Source organism: Otolemur garnettii, unplaced genomic scaffold (assembly GCF_000181295.1).
Source record: "Otolemur garnettii isolate 467f Iridium unplaced genomic scaffold, OtoGar3 scaffold00034, whole genome shotgun sequence".
Taxonomy (NCBI): Eukaryota; Metazoa; Chordata; class Mammalia; order Primates; family Galagidae; genus Otolemur; species Otolemur garnettii.
This window is the reverse complement of record NW_003852429.1, coordinates 13,502,563-13,512,588: the sequence shown is the minus strand read 5'-3', so window position 1 is coordinate 13,512,588 and position 10,026 is coordinate 13,502,563.

Below are 10,026 nucleotides of genomic sequence, written 5' to 3'. Positions count from 1 at the left end.
TAACAAATGGAAAAACATACCATGCTCATGGCTGGGAAGAATCAACATTGTTAAAATGTCCATACTACCCAAAGCAATATATAATTTTAATGCAATCCCTATTACAGCTCCACTGTCATACTTTAAAGATCTAGAAAAATAAAGTTCTTCTAATAACATTCTTTCTTTTTTTCTACCAATGAGCTTCTAATTCTTTGAAATCAAGTATGCTAGGTTTTTGCCTCATTCTGTCATGCAAAGACATAGTATCCAGATTATAATTACCTTTTCATCTTCTTTATAAATTACTTTTTATATTTGAAAAGTACATTTTTTTTTAGAGACAGAGTCTCACTTTGTCACCCTTGGTAGAGTGCTGTAGCATCACAGCTCACAGCAACCTCCAGCTCTTGGGCTAGGTGATTCTCTTGCCTCAGCCTCCCGAGTAGCTAGGACTACAGGAGCACACCACAACACCCAACTATTTTTTTGTTGCAATTTGGCCAGGGCCAGGTTTGAACCCTCGGTATATGGGGCTGGGGTCCTACTCACTAAGCCATAGGTGCCACCCCTAAGTGTTTACAGTTTAATTATAACTTCATGTAAATGGCAGTTATTTCAAAATTCTAAAAATGGTTAATTAGTTTATCAGTCCCATAAAACCATGGACCAACAGTGGATTATTTAATTGGTTAACTTTAATTTTTGTTGAGAATTAACTGGATGTTCAATTGGATGTTTCCTTTGTAATACTCAATTTTATAAAATGTTCAGAACATTATTCTTCCCTTTTACATAGGATGAAATTTGAGTTTACGTTCTTTTCCTACTCTAACCTAAAAAGAGAGCACTTAAGACACTATGATTCATAGCCAAGTCATATTAAATATGTATTTTTTGAATGAAAGTCAATTTTTATATATTATATATAAAATATGTAACATATAACATATAAAACATTATATATTGCATGTAGAATATCAAATATATAGCATTTTATTCTGTAAAGTAGACCTCTATTTGGAAACACACTAGTTTCAGTAAGATGAAACAGTTTTAGAATAATCGTACCCAGAATTCATTGACAGCAAATGTATTACCCTATCTCTAAACTGTCAGTGAATAGTCTGTTTGTAATGATTTTCATCACACATTATATGTATAGAATTATATAAAATTTACTGTTAAAATAGTCAACAGAAATGATAACATTTATTCAACTTATCACTTATTAATATTAGGAGTAGGTAGATGACAGATGAAAGGGTCAACCCCGCCACCTGGACCCTCAGCGGCAGGGCCGTTCCTCGGGAGGTCGCCGCACATGGGTTCGGGTGTGCACATGTGGCTATAAAGACGTACAGTTAATTGTTACGTAGACGGGTTCTGGGGTCTGACACGTTCTGTCTTTATTTAAAGGGGTGAATTCTAGAGACCCCCAAATCCCCAAAGAAGGAAATTCCCACATTAGGGGTTCCATATCACCTAAAGACTTGTTAAAATGCAGGCTCTCCTCCAGCCTCCCCTCAGATCCACAGGCGCACGCTCTGTGCTTTGTCAGATCCTTAGTCATTTTTGGTACATTCGTGTTTGAGAAAATAGGGCTGCGGGGGATTCATTCTCATGGCTGGAAAAAGCCTGCGTACCCATTTGCAACAACACCCAGCACCAACATACGGTGCTCAGGTGCCACCTGTATACCTGCTCGAGCCCTGGGGGAATGGACACCGTCCCCACGGCTCTTATCCAGGGACCCGGAGAAAAGCAGCGACATAGGCGGTTCCTCAGCCAACATCAGAGATGGCCAGCGCTTTGCAGGGTGTGCGGAACTTGAGCAACGTGTGCGAGGACAAGGCAGATTCATTATTCGGCCAATCCTTTCTCTCAGGCAGCATGGTTATAATAGACACTTCATCTATTCCCAGGACACTCATGATCCATTTTCCTGCTTTTCTTCCCGTTCTAAGTTGTGGATCTGTAGGAATTTATCGTTTAACCTGTTAGTCACAAGCTGCACACAGGGCTCACCAATGTGTAATTTTATATAGTTTGTATTAATAGTACAAATAAATTGCTACCATTGTTGACTTTGACAATTTTGAAAACCAAATCAACCATTGACTACCACAAGAATATACTTCTATTTTTTAATTATTTACTAAAAAAGGAATTTTTAAATAATAAAATTTAAACGTGAGCTTCACTTAAGTATAGTCAAATACTGATATTCATTGATTATATTTATATATTCTACAAATATTGTTAAAAATTTTAGATTAAACTCTTTTAAACATACTCATTTTATCTTTTTGATAATTTTTATCTACTTTAATGATGATTTTTATGAAAATACATTATTGTTTGCATCCTTTTTAATTTGGGGGCTTTCCCATTATTGTGTAATTAAATGAGAATCTTAAAACAAAAGCATCATCGGTAACATTACTGAAGTATAACCATAAAATAAATCACATTGAATGAATATTCCCTAATTTATCATATGCATAAATCTATTTTCCTTTTCTTTCAAACAGTGCCCGTCTATCAACAGAACACCCAGATATGAGGAAAATATAATGAAATTCAGATGTTTCAGCTTTATTTGTTTAGCTTTTCTTAGCTTTATTGTCATGAGGATATATTTTTCAAGGGAAGGGGACAAAACATAATTTGTTTTACCGTGTGTTGGCCTCACTTATCATTTTTACATATTGAAACCATGAGCTCCTCTGGTCCCCACCCGCCTGTGTTTATGTCAGTGGCAGTGCTGTGTGAAACTTTTCTCCCCAGCACCCGCCTCTCCCCTCCCTGCACTTAGCTGACCCCCTCCCGGTGCCTTCCTCCTGGTTGCCCTTCAGCCCATCTCTTTCTGTGGCCACGTGGTCTTTTCCTGGTTGCCTCGTTATTCTTCAATGCCCCTTCTCCTCAGCCGTCTCCAACAAAAACTGAGAGAAATTAGAATATGGCCTGTAGATACACACTGGTTGACTATGTGCCATCTCGTGATTTTTTTTCTTCTGTGATCCCTGAAACAAAATTAAACTCTCCATGGAGACAAGAACCAGGTGTTCTGTTGTTTCACACTGCGACCCAGTATCCGCCATTTGCCCATACGTAAAGTAAGCCCTCAATTGGCATTTGCGATGTAAATGATGTTTTTGAGCCTGTAAGAAGATACTAGAGGATGAGATTAATTGACCTGATGGCTCCTGAAATGCGATCCTTTAAACATAAGAGACAGATAATCCCAGCGAGAAGGCAGATGCCACTCTTGAGATCAATCTCCTGAAAGCTTGAAAGATCAGTTTCTAAATTAAGGATTAAAAAGCCCATCCAGGTTCTTCTCCACATGAGCCATGCTATAAACACCAGGAGGTGGCCTGCTGGGTTGGCTGGACTAAATCCTACTTAACGTTCAGGTCATGTATTGACTGGTACTAGTCATACAGTTCTGTAAAATAATTGGGATTATTAAACTTTCACATGGCCTGGACACAAATTTATCAAACACTACGAGGCCACGGCCTAGGGTTTAGTCCCGCCTGATGAGTTACGTTAAACGCATTCTTCCCACCGAAGCATCTTAGTATCCTCAGGGAACTTCCCTGGGATGACGCACTGATTTGCTCTTTCTGTAAATACAAAGAGCAGTGCAGTTTTTGGAAGTAGCTGCAAACTCTGTGGAGTGGATTTGATCTTACTAAACTGAATTCATCAGGGCTGACAGAATATGATGTAACTGAAAATGATTACAATGGTTTTGATAACTGGGTTTACTATTTGCTAGTTGTGTGGATTAAGTGGGAATAATAATAAATATTTGCTCAGCTTCACTGTAAAAAATTGGTAAATGTTAAAAGAAATTAAAATATAAAATAATTATATAAATGTGACTGATAAACTCTGTTCTAAGTGTTCAGAACAAATTTTTAGTCACATATTAACCAAATAATCACCGTCTTTGTTTCTTTGATGTCAAATTTGGCTCTTAGGACATAGAGGTTAGTTAGTATTTGTTATGAAATAGTTTTAGATAGTAGTCAAATATCCCAAAGTTCAAACTATTGTATCATTGAAATTTCTGGAAGCCCAGTTATTAAAAATGGTGTCTATGGTCCTGTCTGCCGTCCCCGACGTCCAGGCTGCAGACTGGTACCTGCATGTTAGAACTGGCTGCACAGCAGGCGAGTGACCTGGGAGTGAGAAGTTTGATCTGTATGAACAGCCACGTCCATCTCTCATACCACCTGAGCTCCACCTCTTGTCAAATTCCAGGTGGAGTTAGATCCTCAGGACTATGAACCGTACCGTAAACTACACATATGAGAGATCTGGATTGTAAGCTCCTTATGAGAACTATTGCCTGCTGATCTGAAGAGGAGCTGGGCGGTGATGTCAGCCTTGGGAGTGGCTGCCTGTATGGTTTATCATTAGCAAATAGACTTGACTGCACAGAGCCCATAATAGATCAATTGCCTGCAGACTCATCAAACCTCTATCAGTGAGTGGCAAGTGACAATTAAGCTGCATCTGGTGGCAGAAGTTATAGCAGGAACATACTTTGGTGTCCCCGTCTCCCGTCATCTGCAGGTGGGGCCATCTAGCTGCAGGAAAACAAACTCAGGGCTCCCACTGATTCTGCATTATAAGGTGAGCTGCCTAATAGCTTTATTGTATATTATGATGTAATAATAATAGAGAGAAAGAGAACACTAAATGGAATGCACTATGTATCCCCATACCATAACACCCGCAGTTCATGGAAAAATTGACTTCTATAAAACCAGTCCCTGGTGCTACATAGGTTGGGGACCCCTGGCATATGCCTTATGTTCAATTAGTGCTTATAGGACAAAAAAATTACACTTAATTATTGAAAAGGCTGTAAGTGAAATATTTTGGTAATGCACGGACAAGATTTCCTTCAGATTGTTGGGGAGTCTTGAAGGAGATTATAATTCTTCTTAGCGTTGATGCTTAAATACATGGCTTAAGTCAAGTGAGTGGTCAGAGGCAGCTTTGTAATGGGCCAGTGGGTACTCAGGTCCACAGGGAAGAAGGATAGAGGTCTGTCTAATGTACTTCATGGAGTTTACTTTGCCCTGCTCCTTATGTGGAGAATTATCAGTAAATTTATCTTCCTATCAGCTAGCACAGAGCTATCTTCAAGTTAGGTGGATTGTCAAGCTATAATGTTATATAAAGGGAAGCCACACAGTTCAAATGCCTTTGTTTTAAGGATTTGGGTTATTTTTTCCTGATGCAATACTAAGCACTGGAGATTTATTGTCAAAGTTGTGTTTTAGAAAAAGAGAATATTAGATAGTCTGAGAGTATCATAGAGAGAAATGGAGGGGGGAGCAGCTAATAGATTTTGTAGTAGTCCAGGTGAGAGGGAAAGATGGGTCCTAGTAAGGTGGGGGGAGGGGAGGAAAGAATAGTGAAATAAAATATTAGCATGAATTTGCTGAGTTGATGTGGGGCAGGGAATGGACAGGAAGGCTCTAAATGTTTGGCATGAGAGTACATGTGGATATAACTCATGTTGTTAATCAGTTAGATGTAAGCATTCCACATTGTATACCAAATTAGCACATTGTACCTCATAAATGCATTAATGTAAACAATTATGATTTAATAAAGAAAAAAATTACAAAATGAGGACTAGGATTTTAGAGAAGTAGAAACCAGTTTTGTATAATAATTTTAATCCACTCTAATGGCAAACGTTTTCCAAGAGGGATCTGAAATTGTATGGTTTTGCGGATGGTTAATTTTATGTATTAACTTGAGTAGGCTAAAGGGTGCCCAGATAGCTCGAAAAACATTATTTCTAAATGTGCCTATGAGGGTGTTTCCAGAAGAGATTAGCATTTAAATTACCTGACTTAATAAAAAAAGGGCCCCTATTGTTCACATAGGCATGTAGGCAGACCTCATGGGATCACCTGAGGACCAAAATAGAACAGAAAGGTCCAGGAAGGATGCACTCCCTCTTTTTTTGATATATATGTGTCCATGTTCCGTTGGTTCCATTTATGTGGAGACCCCAAATGCAGATTTTGTGTAGGAGAAGAATCTGGGCTGGGCCTTAAAGTTCAGAGGTCTGTAAGACACAGCTCAAGCAGTGGGGATGGCTGAGGCAAACAGGTAAGAGGGCCTAGGAGACCTAGGATGCTCCAAGACTCTCACAGTGCAGCAAGAGAAACAGAATTGTACGCAAGGGTGGAAAATAGCAAGTAAAAGGACAAAACTAATTTTTCACTTATATTCTGACCTGAAAATTGTATCTGATTATGTTCTAGCATTATGATTACATAACGTGCTAGATATTCATTCTAAACTTAGCATTGGCTCTTTGTATCAATACTGTAACTGAAGGCTGGCAATGGTCTGAGCTAGAATTATTCAACATTAATTTCCTTGGATGTTAAATTTTCAGGAAAACAATCAACTAGGAGGTGTATGAATAAGAGCGAATAACTCTTTTAGATAGTGCAATATTCTTTAAAAGATTTATTCACATGCACACATACCCTATTCAGGAAACAATGTGTTAAAATTGCTTCTGAAATTACGCTATGATTATTTTACACAGTATGCTCTCAGGTTGTGAAGGAAGTAAAAAGATAACATCTGTGCTCAATAAGCATTTCCATAAACCATCTAGTAAGTGCCAAAACGCTTATATAGCAATGTGAGAAATCAAGGTTATTTGCTTCCTTGCTAATTCTTTGTTATGCATGCCTCTTCCTCTCAGCTCCGCATAGTTTTTTCTTGCATGTTTTGCCAGCTCTTTTGGTCCCAGATTGAAGGTTGTCAGTTCCTAAATTCCCTCGTAATTCAACCTGTATTAGTTCTGTAACCATGTATATGCGTTTGGCTTCAAATAACAGAAAACTTGAGTAAAAAAGGCCTTTTTTAAAATGAGATTTATTATCTTTCATAACAAGAAATCTGGATAGAGGTGATTCCAGGGTTGGCTAATTCAGTTCTTTCCTCTGAATCATTCTTACATATTGTCAAGCTCCTTAGCACAGAGTGAGAGGTATGTAAGCCATTTCACTTTACCAGGTAGTCAAGGTGGCTCCTTTCATAGTTCTTGGGTCACAACCTACCCCACTATGTGAGAGTGAGGGATCTTCTGCAGATGACCCAGGTAGACCTGCTTTACAGCTCACTGACCAGAATTGAGTCGTATGCCTTTTCCTCCACTCACCACATGTGTTGGCACCACTGGCTGAAATATTTACCACTTGGAGATAGAGGCAGAGCCAGGAAATATGCAGGTGCCTAACAGTTCAGCAGACTGGGGTAAAGGATGAGGAAGATGCACTTGTAATGACAACCTACATTACCTACCATCCCGTCTTTACTTTTTTCTTCTGTGTATATGGAATGGAGCAGTTCAAATCTTTCCTTTCCCTTTTAAACACTAATCCTTCTGAACTGGGATCAAATTCAACTTAAATTAGCTCTATTTGTCACAAAGCGTATGTGTTTTATTTTTTTTCAGGCTGCATGTTTTTAAACACGAGGTTCATGCAACGGAAACCATCATGGACTTCAGATTTGTCACTTTCTGTACTATTCACATTGTCAGGAAAATTTGTATAAAGACATTGTATACTGTTTGGTTAGTTCTTACAGATAAATTTTTCAGCAAAAATAAGATGTAAGGTTATCAGCATATGTCCATTATACACAAAGTATCTGTTCTTGGAATGAATACAATTTGCCAAATAGAAAAAAAGTAAAGTCTATATGAAATCAACTATTTGCTGTTCATCTGGAAAAGCTTCTTTTGTTATTTTTGTAATATTGAAAGATAATATAGTTTACACCTGTACACACAGATCTGCTTTTGTCATTGTTGTTGTTGAGACAGCGTCTCACTATTTTCCCCAGGTAGAGTGCTGTGGCATCATAACTCACAGAAACCTCAAACCCCTGGGTTCAAACAATCTTTTTGCCTCAGCCTCCTGAGTAGCTGGGACTATAGGTGCTCACCACAACACTGGGCTAGTTTTTCTATTTTTAGTAAAAATGATGTCTCACTCTTGTGCAGGCTGGTCTAGAACTCCTGAGCTCAGGCCATCTACCGGCCATGGCCTTCCTGAGTGCTGGAATCACATGCCCTAGCCACCGCCCAGCTGACGTGTTTGCTTCTTAAATGAAGAGGTTTTCAAACTTTAGTTACAGTTTCGTTGATTTTAATCTGTATCATCATTAACTGAAAATCTTATATTCTTTATATAATAAGTGAGATTCATTTTTCCTCTCTCACTTGGACATCTCATGAATTTTGCCAGTACTGCTACTGAATATGAGAAGATTAACCAACATATTTATACAATAACTAGTAGTTTAATAATTGTTAGCTACTACAGGGTGCACGAGGAGGAGATAAAAACACCTTCACATTGTTAAGCATTTCATTAGAGAGCAATAACAACATAAAGCTCTCTCTATCACTCTGACCTATGAAGTCTGGCTTACTCCATACTCCAAGCTCACCTGCTGTGTCCCTGAAGAACAGCCAAGCAGCACCTGTCTCTGAGCTTGAAGCATAAAGTTCCTGCCCCCGAGTCAGTGGTTTTATGTATGGTATTCTGCCCACACGGAAGATACATGCTTCTTAATATACCCCTCACTGCCACTCCTTGTGTTCTCAGCATGCAAAGCACATTCATGTCCCCCCACCCACAGCTGAAATCCCCTCCCCTGTTCTCCATCATGCTCTCGGCCCAGGACAGAGGAATTCCAGGGAATTATCTGGAAACAATTCCCTGACTCCACTGCTCACAGTGGCTTTCTTTGTAGGTTCAAATCAATTTATTAATCCTGGAAATATTTCATATTAAATTTACTTTCTCTAGTCTCTACCAAAATATGTTTTACCTTCCAAATATCACACTTGTTGACCATATTCAACAGATTATATGTTGGCCATATCATCTTAAAAACTTCAGTTTCCCAAGGTGTCTTCCCCCAGCAGGACGGCCCCTTCCTATCTTCATTTCTTTTCATATGTATCAAATATTCATGATCTTTTACTTGATCCAGCCCTTGGTTGCATTCCAAAATGCTCTAGAACTCCTAATCTTTGGGAAAGTCCCATTGATGAATGAATTTAATAGAGGACTTTCTTCTTGCTCATACTTTATATATCAATTTTAAGTATAAAAAATCTGTATATTGATATTATTAGTTTATAATCTCTGATTATAATTGAGACCCCAAGAACCTTCCAAAATTTCCACCTTCTCTCCTGGTTACGTTGTTCAAGAAAAAATGGCATCATATCCTGGGGTAATAGTGAAAATTATCTCTTTCCTTTTAAAGATTTAAATTATACTTGGATAGTGATATCTATCATATCTTAATTTAATTTTCCAGTCTGGATCCTGCAAAATTGGATGGATCTTGGATAATGCTGTGGAATTCCTTAAGGTCCAACATGTTGCCCTTCATTTGACAAACCTGTTCTTCCCCATCCAAATCAAGAAAGAAGACCTGAAAACATCTAATCCCCCCCCCCAAATGTATACACACTATAATGCCTCAACACTTGTTAACTCATTTGCCTTTTTCCACAACATAGTTAGAAACAATCTGGACCATCTGAATATCTTTGCAGAACATCAAGTATCAGTTATGTCATGCTGACCCTGCAAGGTGAGGCTGGGTTGGCCTTGCTGAAGGACAGGCTATGTGCAGCTTGGAGGTTTACAGATCCTGTAGCCAAGGACATGTTAGGACATGCTCTATCAATTGCTGCATTTTTCATTTTCTTTTACAAAGAGGGAAAAATAAGAGCTGATACTCCTCCTGGGATTTCACAGGCAATTCAAAGAACATATATGAACACTAGTCTGTTAAAAAAAAAAAAAAAGCAAAAACCCAAAAACACATAAAAGTGGGAGATCTAGGGCAGCACCTGTGGCTGAGTGGATAGGGTGTTGGCCCCATATACCCAGGGTGGCAGGTTCAAACCCAGCCCTGGCCGAACTGCAACAAAAAAATAGCTGGGTATTGTGGCAGGCA